Raw genomic sequence first — 10,299 nt, forward strand, 5'->3', positions numbered from 1 at the left:
GCATGTACATTGAAGCACCTGATTTCCTGAAGTGCTGGGACCACTTGTTCTTCCCTGTTTGAGTCACGTCCGGTTAGCTAGGGAAGAAATGTGAAAGTTGCCTACACTCAAACCAGTAATTAGCTAAAAGAGTGGCTCTCACCTTTCCAGACTACTGTACCCCTTTCAGGAGTCTGATTTGTCTTGCGTAACCCAAGTTTCAGCTCACTTAAAAACTACTTGCTTACAGAATCGGACATAAAAATACAAAAGTGTCACAGCACACTATTAGTGAAAATTTGCTTATTTTCCTTTTTACCATATAATTATAAAATAAATCAATTGGAATATAAATATTGCACTTACACTTCAGTGTATAGTATATAGAGCAGTACAAACAAGTCATTGTCTGTATAAAATTTAAGTTTGTACTGACTTAGCTAGTGCTTTTTAAAACAAGGCAAATATCTATATGAGTTGATGTACCCCCGGAAGACCTCTGCATACCCCCAGGGGTATGTGTACACCAGGCTGAGAACCACTGAGCTAAAAAACAAAAGTTACATGAATAATAAGGTTCCATACTCTATCCTGAATTGAATATAAAGACTCAGGGATTATGCATAAAAACTAATGCAAGATTTGTTCGTTGTTTAATTCTTTGTGTTTATATCAGGTTGCATATCTTTTAGCTGAACCTTTTTTTCTCTAGAGGCAGGCATCCTAACCCGGTGAGATACAAAAAATCATAGACAGCCTTTGAAAAGGGTAGTGAAAATGTGGACAGCTACCTAAGTTTTGAAACTGAAATCTGACAATTTATGGTTCTTAAATCCTATTCCTTTTTAGCAGATCACACCAGTATGATGAGTGGAACTTCTGATACAGAATCAGGGGCACCATTTAATATCTACTCTATTTAAACCTCACTTTCTCATCCATTCCTTTAGTAGCACAGTTTTGTTGCTGCTGCTGTTGTTTTTCCTTCTTAGCAGCACATTGTAAGAGTTTCCACTCTTGATTCAAACTATTCTTTGAAATAGGCAGAAGAGTGTTCAGGGAGGTTAAGGTACAGAGTGGTATGCAAAATACTTCATAATATCTGGACTTGTGACTAATAGTTGTTCCTCATAGGCAAGACACACTCAATCTCAGACTGCTAGACCTGAATGCTTCTCTTGGGTTTCTTCCACTCATGCTAGCAAATAGTAGCACCTGAGCCACGTTATCTGCAACCATCTTCATGTCACAATCAGGAAAAATGTGGGAGGGAATTGTTTCCACTGGCATTTGTCTTATAAAAAGAGATTCTTTCAAAAAAGAGGAAGAAGTTGTGATGTTCAGAAAGCAATGAAAAAAACTATTTTTAAAATTTGGTACTAGAACTAACCAAGGGAACATTTCCTGTCAATAAAACATCAGGTCCGATATCTGAAGAATACAGGAAAACTCACCAGACTAAGTGACATGTTAATAACAGGGAATGACAGGTTTCCAGATGAAACTAGAAAAAAAACAATTCTCATTACTTTATATTAGGCCTCAATCCAGCAAAGCATTTAAACATATGCTTAAAATTATGCATACTCGTGAGCATTTTGCTGAATTGAGACTTTAAAGACTGAAGAGGGAAGAATACTCAGCGGCTCTGTGTGAACTGCAGACTTGAGGGGAACACTAGAAGAGGCAAGGGAGTTTAAATCTCTTTAACAGCACCGATTCGCTGCCCAATGGATAATATGCAGTCAAGAAGTTAGCATTTCTGAATTGGTGAATAAGGGACCTGCAATCCAAATTTCTTAGTAAGCGACCATTCCTGCTGCCGTTACAATGGTTTTAAGGAGAATATAACATACCAGAGCCTTGGGGTATGTTATATTCCTTGTTGCATGGCACTCGCTGGCCTGAATAAACTAGCCCAGGGGTGGGCAAGCTGAGACCTGGGGGCTGCAGCCGGCCATCCAGATGTTTTAATCTGGCCCTGAAGCTCTCACTGGGGAGCGGGGTCCAGGGCTTGCCCCGCTCCAGCACTCCAGGCAGGGAGTGGGGTCAGGGGTTTGCCCCACTCTGTGTGGTTCCCGGAAGCAGTAGCATGTCTCCCCTCTGGCTCCTACATGTAGGGACAGCCAGGGGGCTTCACACGCTGCCCCCGCCCAAGCACCTGTGAACGGGGCAGCATGCAGTGCTGCCTGGCTGCGCCTCCACATAGGAGCCGAAGGGAGGACATGCCACTGCTTCTGGGAGCTGCTTGAGGTAAGTGCTGCCCAGAGCCTGCACCCTTGACCCCCTCCTGCACCCCAACCCCCCTGACCCAGCCCTGATTGCCCTCCCACCCTCTGAACCCCTCAGTCCCAGATCAAAGCATCCTCCTGCACCCCCCACCTCTCATTCCCAATCCCATCCCAGAGCCCACACCCCCAGCTGGAGCCCTTCCCCTCCCCTCTGCACCCCAACCCCAGCCCAGAGCCCCTTCCCGCACCCTGAACTCCTCATTTCTGGCTCCACCCCAGAGCCTGCACCCCCAGCCGGAGCCCACACCACAACCCCCAATTTCGTGAGGATTCATGGCCCCCCATACAATTTCCATACCCAGATGTGGCCCTCGGGCCAAAAAGTTTGCCCACCCCTAAACGAGCCCTTCTATAAGCCAGTCTGATTCTGTGACATTTCTAGGGTGCAAAGGCTCAGCAAAGACAGTCACAATGAGGTCTCAGAGCTACCAGCTGTTCAATAGTGTGTCATAGTATATATGTAGGTTATCGATCCGGTAAGTGGAAGACAAACTTTGAAAGGAGAAAAAATGAATCATCTGTGCCGGGGAAATTAGGGAATGAGCAGTTAGGAAACTGACAGTGAGCTGGGGCGGGGGTCCGGGGGGATTCCCCTGGCTCATACACACTGAAAACCTTGCTTACGGGCTCTGAGACAGGCAAGCAGCATATTGTCTCAAATCAGTTCGGATTCTACGAGCGAATACATCTCCACGGATCTGCGCTCGCACAGGGGACCGCGGCAGCGGGGCTCCCTGCTCCAGGGCGAGCCAGCCGCCTCCTGCCCCTGCCTCGCTCGGCGGGGCCCAGGAGCGTTCCGCCTTCCCGGCGAGGGCGGGGGGCTGCAGGACGGGCGAGCTGAAGAAGTTGCGGTGGTTTTGGCCCGGCCAGGCCTGGGCAGAGGCGGGGGGGGGGGGGTGCCCAAGCGACAGAGCCTCGCTGTAGGTTCAGCGGCGCCCTCTCAGCACCAAAGGGCTTCACCCACCCGCCACCCCCAGCCCGGGAACTCGCTCTCTCACCGGCTCCTGCGGTGCTGGCAGCGCCTCGGAGCGGGGAGCGGCCAAGGGGGAGAAACCCGGCCTGACAGGGAGACGCGCTTCACGCGCGGGCCGGGAGGAGACGCGCCCTGGGCAGGGAGGGGAAGCGCCGAGCGCCCCGGGAACAGCAGAGGCGCCCGGGCAGGGAGCGGGCCCCGGCGCCGAGCCTCTGGGGCTGCCAGCCAGGAAGGAGCCGCCTGCACGGCGGCGGCAAAGCGCCCGCGTCCTGCCGAGGCTCCGGGCGTCACCGGGGGGGCGTCCCAGCCAGAGCGCCGCTGCCTGCCCCGGGCAACGCGCCCCGCTAGGCGCCGGGCTGCTGCTAAGGCGGGAACTGCAGACCGCGGGCAGCCCGGACCAGCCGCGCTTTGCTGCGCGAAGCCCTGGCCTCTGCGGCCGCTCTCAGTGCCAAGGGGCCCCGGCACCACTTGCTTTACCGATGAACGTTACAGGCTGCGTTATTATGCGGTGGTGTTAGCCCACCACGTCCAGCTGGGGAAACTGAGGGCCAGTCTCCACCCGAGTACAGGCCAGTCAGGGCCCCCGCGACTTGACTGGACGTGCCAGTGCAGGCTTCGGTCTCAGCCACAGCAGCTATTCGCACCGAGGCAGGGGCCAGTGCCGCTCGACCCGGGTCTGTGACTCCAGCCTCCTGGGGCTGGAAGGGACGCTGAGGACTCGTCCAGACCTAGGGTGGCCAACTTCCCAACGTCTCAAAACCGAGCACCCCCACCCCAAGGCTCAACTCACCATAAAGAGAAGAGGGAGGCGGAAGGGGGACCGTGTCTCTCCTGCGCCGGCCAGCAGCAGCTCGAGGCAAAGAGTTCTCAGGGAGCTTCCTGCAGCCGTGGGAGGTTCCTGGAGGTATGTCTGACCAGGCCCCGGGCAGCAGCCTGTACAGAAGAAGCGTCCTCCCCAGCCAGGCTGGGAGGGGACTAGCGGCAGAGGTGCCTCCAGCTCTGCCCCTCCCTGGCTCTGGGGCCAGCGCTTGGGGGCTAAAGGGGCTTTGGGCTGGTGGGAGCAGGGGCACAACGGATTTGCGGTGGCTGGACTTTTGGTGTCCGGTCAATACTTCTGACCAGAGACTGTACGGGTCCCCTTAAAACCGGACTTTCCCGTCAAAAACTGGACCCCAGGCAACCCTGTCAAGGTCAGACCCCAGTGCTGAGGCAGGACCAAGTAAACTCACACCATCCCTGACATGTGTTTTGCTAACTTATTCTTAAAACCCTCCGCTGACGGGTTTCACAACCTCCCATGGAAACCTATTCCAATGCTTAACTATCCTTAGCGTTAGAAAGTTTTTCCTAAACCCTTGCTGCAAATTAAGCCCATTACTTCAGTGGACATAGAGAACTATTGATCATCATGCTCTTTACAACAGCCCTTAATATATGTGATGACTGTTATCAGGTTCCCCCTCAGGCTTCTTTTCTCAAGACTAAACATGCCCAGATTTTTTAACCTTTCCTCATAGGTCATATTTTCTAAACCGTTTTATCATCTTTGCTGTTCTCCTCTGGGACGCTCCAATTTGTTCCTTTTTCTTGAAGCATGGCATCCAGAACTAGATACGGTACTCCAGCTGAGCCCTCACCAGTGCCAAGCAGAACAGGAAAATTGCATATCTGGTCTTACATTCAACGTTCCTCTTTCCATCCCAGAATGATATTAGCCTTTTTTGCAGCTGCATCACATTGTTGACTCATATTCAATTTGTGATCCATTGTAACCCCCAAATCATTTTCAGCGATACTACTGCCTAGCTAGTTATTCCCCATTTTGTAGTTGTGCATGTGATTTTTCCTTCGTCAGTGAAGCACTTTGCACTTGTCTTTGTTGAATTTCATCTTGTTCATTTCAGACCAGTTCTCCAATTTGTCAAAGTCATTTTTATAAGCATACTCTCCACTCCATTATCCAAGTCATTAATAAAAATATTGAATAGTACAGGACAGATCCTTGTGGGAGCTCAAGAAATATACACAGTCCTCCCAGTTTGACAACAAACCATTGATAACTACTCTTTGAGTATAGTGTTTCAACAAGATGTGTGTCCACTTGATAGTAATTTCATATAGACCACATTTCGCTAGTTTGGTTATGAGAATATCATGGGATTGTGTAAAAAGACTTACTAAAATCAGGCTATATCATGTCTATTGCTTATTCCCATCCACTAGGCCAGTAACCGTATCAAAGTTATACTAAAGGTTTGCCTACACTTAAAACACTACAGCAGCACAGCTGTGCCACTGTAGAGCTTCAATATAGATAATAGCTACACGGACGGGACTGGTTCTTCCCTCTGCATAGATAATCCACCTCCTCAAAAGGCAGTAGCTAGGTTGATGAAAGAATTCTTCCATCAACCTAGCTCTGTCTACACAGGGACTTAGGTCATCTGAATTATGCTGCTCTGGAGTGTGGATTTTTCACATTCCTGATCAACATAGTTAAACCATTTTAATTTTCTAGTGTAGGCCAGGCCTAAAGTATTAACAGGACCTAAAAAACAGAGAAACTTAAACATTTAGACAGGTCTGTCACCATTGGTCTAGCATGGATGCTAGCAATAGTGGAAACTGTAATACAGATGGCCGTGTCATCTAGTGCATGGCTACACTGGAAACTTCAAAGTGCTGCCACAGGAACACTCCCGCGGCAGCGCTTTGAAATGCGAGTGTGGTTGCGGGCGAGCGCCGGGAGAGAGCTCTCCCAGCGCTCCTTGTAATCCACCTCCATGAGGGGATGAGCTCCGAGCACTTGGTGCGCGGCTCCCAGCACTTGAAGCCTGTCTGCACAGGCACTTTAAAGCACTCAGACTTGCTGCTCTCAGGGGGGTGATTTTTCACGCCCCAGAGCCAGCAAGTTAGAGCGCTATAAAATGTAAGTGTAAAGAAGCCCTTAGACCTGCTCTGAGCAGGAGTAGATTACACAATGGTCAAATGGATCTGTGGTCAGTCTACACCTCCCCAAGCAACTTAGGTCATGGTCAATGTAATCGGGTCGACACAGTGATAGAGTAGATACTGTGTTACTTATGTCAGCTGTTACTGGCCTCCAGGAGCTGTCCCACAATGCCCCACACTGACAGCTCTGGACCCTGTTGTGAATTCCGCTAGGGGTCCCGGGGTCAGGTAGACAGAAAGCCATCACTCCTCTTTAAAGCCCCGCAAATTTTTGAAATTCCTTTTTGTGGTTGCCCAGCTTGGTGAGTACACCTAGCAACTCTCCATTGTTGAGTGCAACTGCCCAGCCGACCATGCCAGCTACACGCTGCAGATGTGCTCCTGCCTGGAGTACACAGGATGTATCGGCTCTCCTGGGCCTGTGGGGAGAAGAGGCTGTGCAGGCACAGCTCCAACCCAACAGTAGAAACGTGGACATCTACGAGCGGATTGCTCAGGGGATGCAGGAGAAGGACAGGGACCAGGGGATGACAGGGACCAGCAGCAGTGCCGCATGAAAGCCCAGGAGCTGAGCAAGCATACCAGAAGGCCAGGAAGGCCAACAATCGATCCAGTGCTGACCTGCAGACCAGCCGCTTTTACATAGAACTGCAAGCCATCCTCGTTGGAGACCCCACCACCATGTCCAACAGCACCGTGAGTACTTCCGAAGAGCCCGAATCACAGGCCCCTGCCTTGAGTAGGGAAGAAGAGGAGGAGGAGTACTGGAGACAGGCGACTGGGGAAATCCAGCTGCGCAGCGAGCTAGAACCTGTTTTTGAGGGTGAGCCTCATGCAGGGGAAGGAACCTCTGGTAAGTATGCAGTTTGCTTTGAAATTACATATATGGAACCCCCGAAGTAGCAGGATACATCTGTTAATTTACTCTTCTTTTACTTGTGCTAGAAAAGGTAGTGAAAAAATTAAGAGAAGTAGAGTTGCTATCTACTTTTCATTCCCCTCTAGGGTTAGGCAGAGGGGGCCACACAGAGCAGTTTGTTTATGTGGACCAGGATGTCCTATGAATCCTTCATAGGATTCTAGATGAAACTTTCATGGAGGTACTCTGCAGTTCTCTGCTGTAGGTTTCTGGGAGGGCTGCCTTATTTCTTCTGCTGCGGAACGACACTTTCCCACACCATTCAGCAATTCAGGCACCATTGCAATACACAGGATAGCAACATATGTGCCCAGGGAGCGTCAGGGCGCCAGCACCAGCTGTGCTTTCTCTGCCTCTGTTACCCTCAGGAGTGAGATATCAGCTAAAATTACCTGTGTCAGATGGTGCCGGTATTCAGTTCTATTGCCCTATAGAACCATAATTATGCCAGCAAGCTATTCCACCCTCATTTTCCCAACACTCCGCCCCGCCTCCCTCCCCCACGTTCTGTCAATCCCAAACAGAAGTGAAAATGTGATGCTTGCAACTTTTGGGGAATGAGGGGAGTTCAGTGTCTTACGTTTCAGTTTCTGTCATGAATACACTGACAATGGTGCCTATGTGTGCTGTGTCTGCAGCTGCTGACATTGTAGCCATCAGTATCTCCACCTCCACACCCTCAGAATGACTAAGCCAGACAAAGAGGGAAAAGAAGAGGACTTGGGATGACATGTTCCAGGAGATCCTGCAAGCCAGTCCTGCATCAGAGAATGAGACCAGGACCTGGAGGATCACACTGGCAGACAGCCTGGAGAAGGACAGAGTGGGGAGGAGAAAGGAGCAGGAAAAGGAGAGGGAGGTGTAGCAGGACATGCTTGCGCTTTTCAGACAGAACAGAGATGCTGCAGACTTTGGTGGATCTGCAGGTTCAACAATCCTGTGCTCACCTCCCTCTGCAGTCCATAGAGATCTCAATATTGGGACCTCCCTCTACCCCCCCCCGAACATTCCGCGTAACCTCAGTGGTCAGCGCACCATGCTCACCACTCCACCTAAGGGGACTTTAAAGACAATCGCAGCTTCACATACAGTGACCTGTGAAAGCCATTGTTGATGTAGGTGTACCTGAAATTGAGTTTTTCTTGCCCCTTCATAAGTTCTGTTCCCTTAATTTATCAAGTTTAAAATGTTTTTTTAATTGCCTGGTTCATGTTACAGCATAAAATTCTATTTTTGGAACAAAATTAATCTTTATTAATTATTAATTATTATTAAATAATATTATTATTTAATCTTTATATGCTGTCTGGTGCTGAACTGGTCTGACACCCACCAATTAACTATTACTTCATTTTGTCACAGAACCCATAACATCATTCACAGACAATATTAACAGGTGCATTGACAATGTTATATTCCTACATACAGAGCAGACACTGCAAGATTCATACCAGGGTGCAAAAGAGCAAGGCCAGGTACAGCACACTACAACAACATACACTACTCTGTCTCACTATTAAAATGGTCTTTCAAAGCCTGCCTGAGCCAGATAGCTCTGCGTTGAGCGCTTCTAACAGCCCTTGTATCTGGCTGTTCAAATTCAGCAGACAGCTGCTCCATCTCTGTCCTCCACCCCAGCAGACAAATTAAACCAATATAGTTATACCAGCATAACTCCCAGGATGGACACATTCCAGTATAAGATAGCCAGTTTTAGCTTACGCCATTTGGGAAGCTGTTTAAGCTACATTTTAAAAAATCCACCCATTTAACTGGGTGGTTTAACTGGTAAAACTTTACCATGTAGACACAAGGCCAGATATATAAAGGTATTTAGGCACCTAAAGATGCAGACAGGTGCCTAAGTCAACTGCTTAAGCACCACTGACATTTTCAGAGCAACACCAAAGTTCCCAAGGCACCTATTTTCCCACCTGTTGGTACCTATTGACATTTCAAAGGACAACCAGTATGCAATGGCAAAGGGCCATGGCCATAGGATCTGGGGCTCATACGTAGGTGCAGTCCCAGCCTGAACCATCAGAACATCTGCCACCTTTCAGTCCCCTAGCTGAAAGAGAATCCCCTGAGTGCCTATTTGGCCTTTTCAACCTAGGTGGCTGCATGCCTGTCTCACTGTAGGCATGGAGGGATTAAACCTGACACCTGTCACCTGCCAGGGCCTGCATCAGGAAAGCCACATGTGGGCCACTAATAGGTGAGTGGCAGTAATAAGCCCATTCAAAAGACACAAGATGGGAAGGAACTTCAGGGTGAATGTGAGAGTTATTGGCATGAGCCAGAGAAATAGACGTGTATGAGGAAACATTTTTGAGTTTGGCAGAGTTTAGTTGCTTAGGGATGGGGATTGGGTTAGGTGATCAGGGGGGTAGTGGAACATAGCAGGGGAAGAGAAGAGTATAGGGAAAGCTCCGGTAGTCAGATAAGGTGGGGCAAGTGGAACCCAGCCAGGTAGGGCCAGGAAGCGGGGAGGGAATTCTCAGGAAGTGGGAAAAGGGCTGGGTCAGAGCTAGCAAGCAGGGAGGATCACCAGTAGATGGAAGAGGGAGTAAGAAGGGGGCTGGACTGCTGGGTTGAGGCGGAGAGGCCAGAGAGCAGAAAATCATTTGGAACAGCTACATAGTACTATTCCTAATAGAGATGAAAGCGACAGTGCAAATGGAGACAAGTGCTGAGCTGGAGGGGGCATGGAGATACCCATACCCACACCCTCACACCTCCCAGCAGCTTCCTTGGGCTACCTGAGCAAGTCTGCATACAGAGATATAGGCTGACCCAGAAGTCCATGCATGACCTCTGCAAATTGCCCAACAATAATCTCTACACCATCCTACAATGGAGCCAGGCACTCCTAGAGCCCATCAGGGTCACCCCTGCCTTGGGTATTCTGGCTACTGGATCATTACAGAGACTCATAGGCCAGACCACAGGAATAATCCAGTCCACTGCCTCCTACATAGTGCACCAATTCCTGAGGTCCTGCTGAACTACACCCTTGACTACATCTGTTTCCCAATGCATAGTCAAACGCATCAGAGGAATAAGTGGGCATTTGATAGGTTTGTCACTGCATTTCCCATCTGTACTCAGAGTTGAGGGTGGCACTTACATCACCATAAGGAAGCTGAGCATAGATGTATACGCTTACATCAATAGATATACAA

The 10,299-nt window shown here is 49.4% G+C and overlaps 1 protein-coding gene across 2 annotated transcripts in view; it reads right to left on the reverse strand.

Annotated features, from left to right (window-relative positions):
• IL18R1 (interleukin 18 receptor 1) overlaps positions 1 to 4,235 on the reverse strand; it is a 41,012-nt gene extending 36,777 nt beyond the window's left edge. The window contains exons 1-2 of one of the 2 annotated variants that reach the window (XM_084610306.1): positions 4,034 to 4,235; positions 1,434 to 1,483 (exon numbers count right to left, since the gene is read on the reverse strand). The gene's annotated coding sequence lies outside the window, so the exon portion shown is untranslated. The remainder of the gene's footprint in view (positions 1 to 1,433; positions 1,484 to 4,033) is intronic. The other variant, XM_084610305.1, reaches the window with a different exon arrangement.
• Positions 4,236 to 10,299: the final 6,064 nt, after the last annotated feature.

Source organism: Lepidochelys olivacea (assembly GCF_965140295.1).
Source record: "Lepidochelys olivacea isolate rLepOli2 genome assembly, chromosome: 1".
Taxonomy (NCBI): domain Eukaryota; kingdom Metazoa; phylum Chordata; order Testudines; family Cheloniidae; genus Lepidochelys; species Lepidochelys olivacea.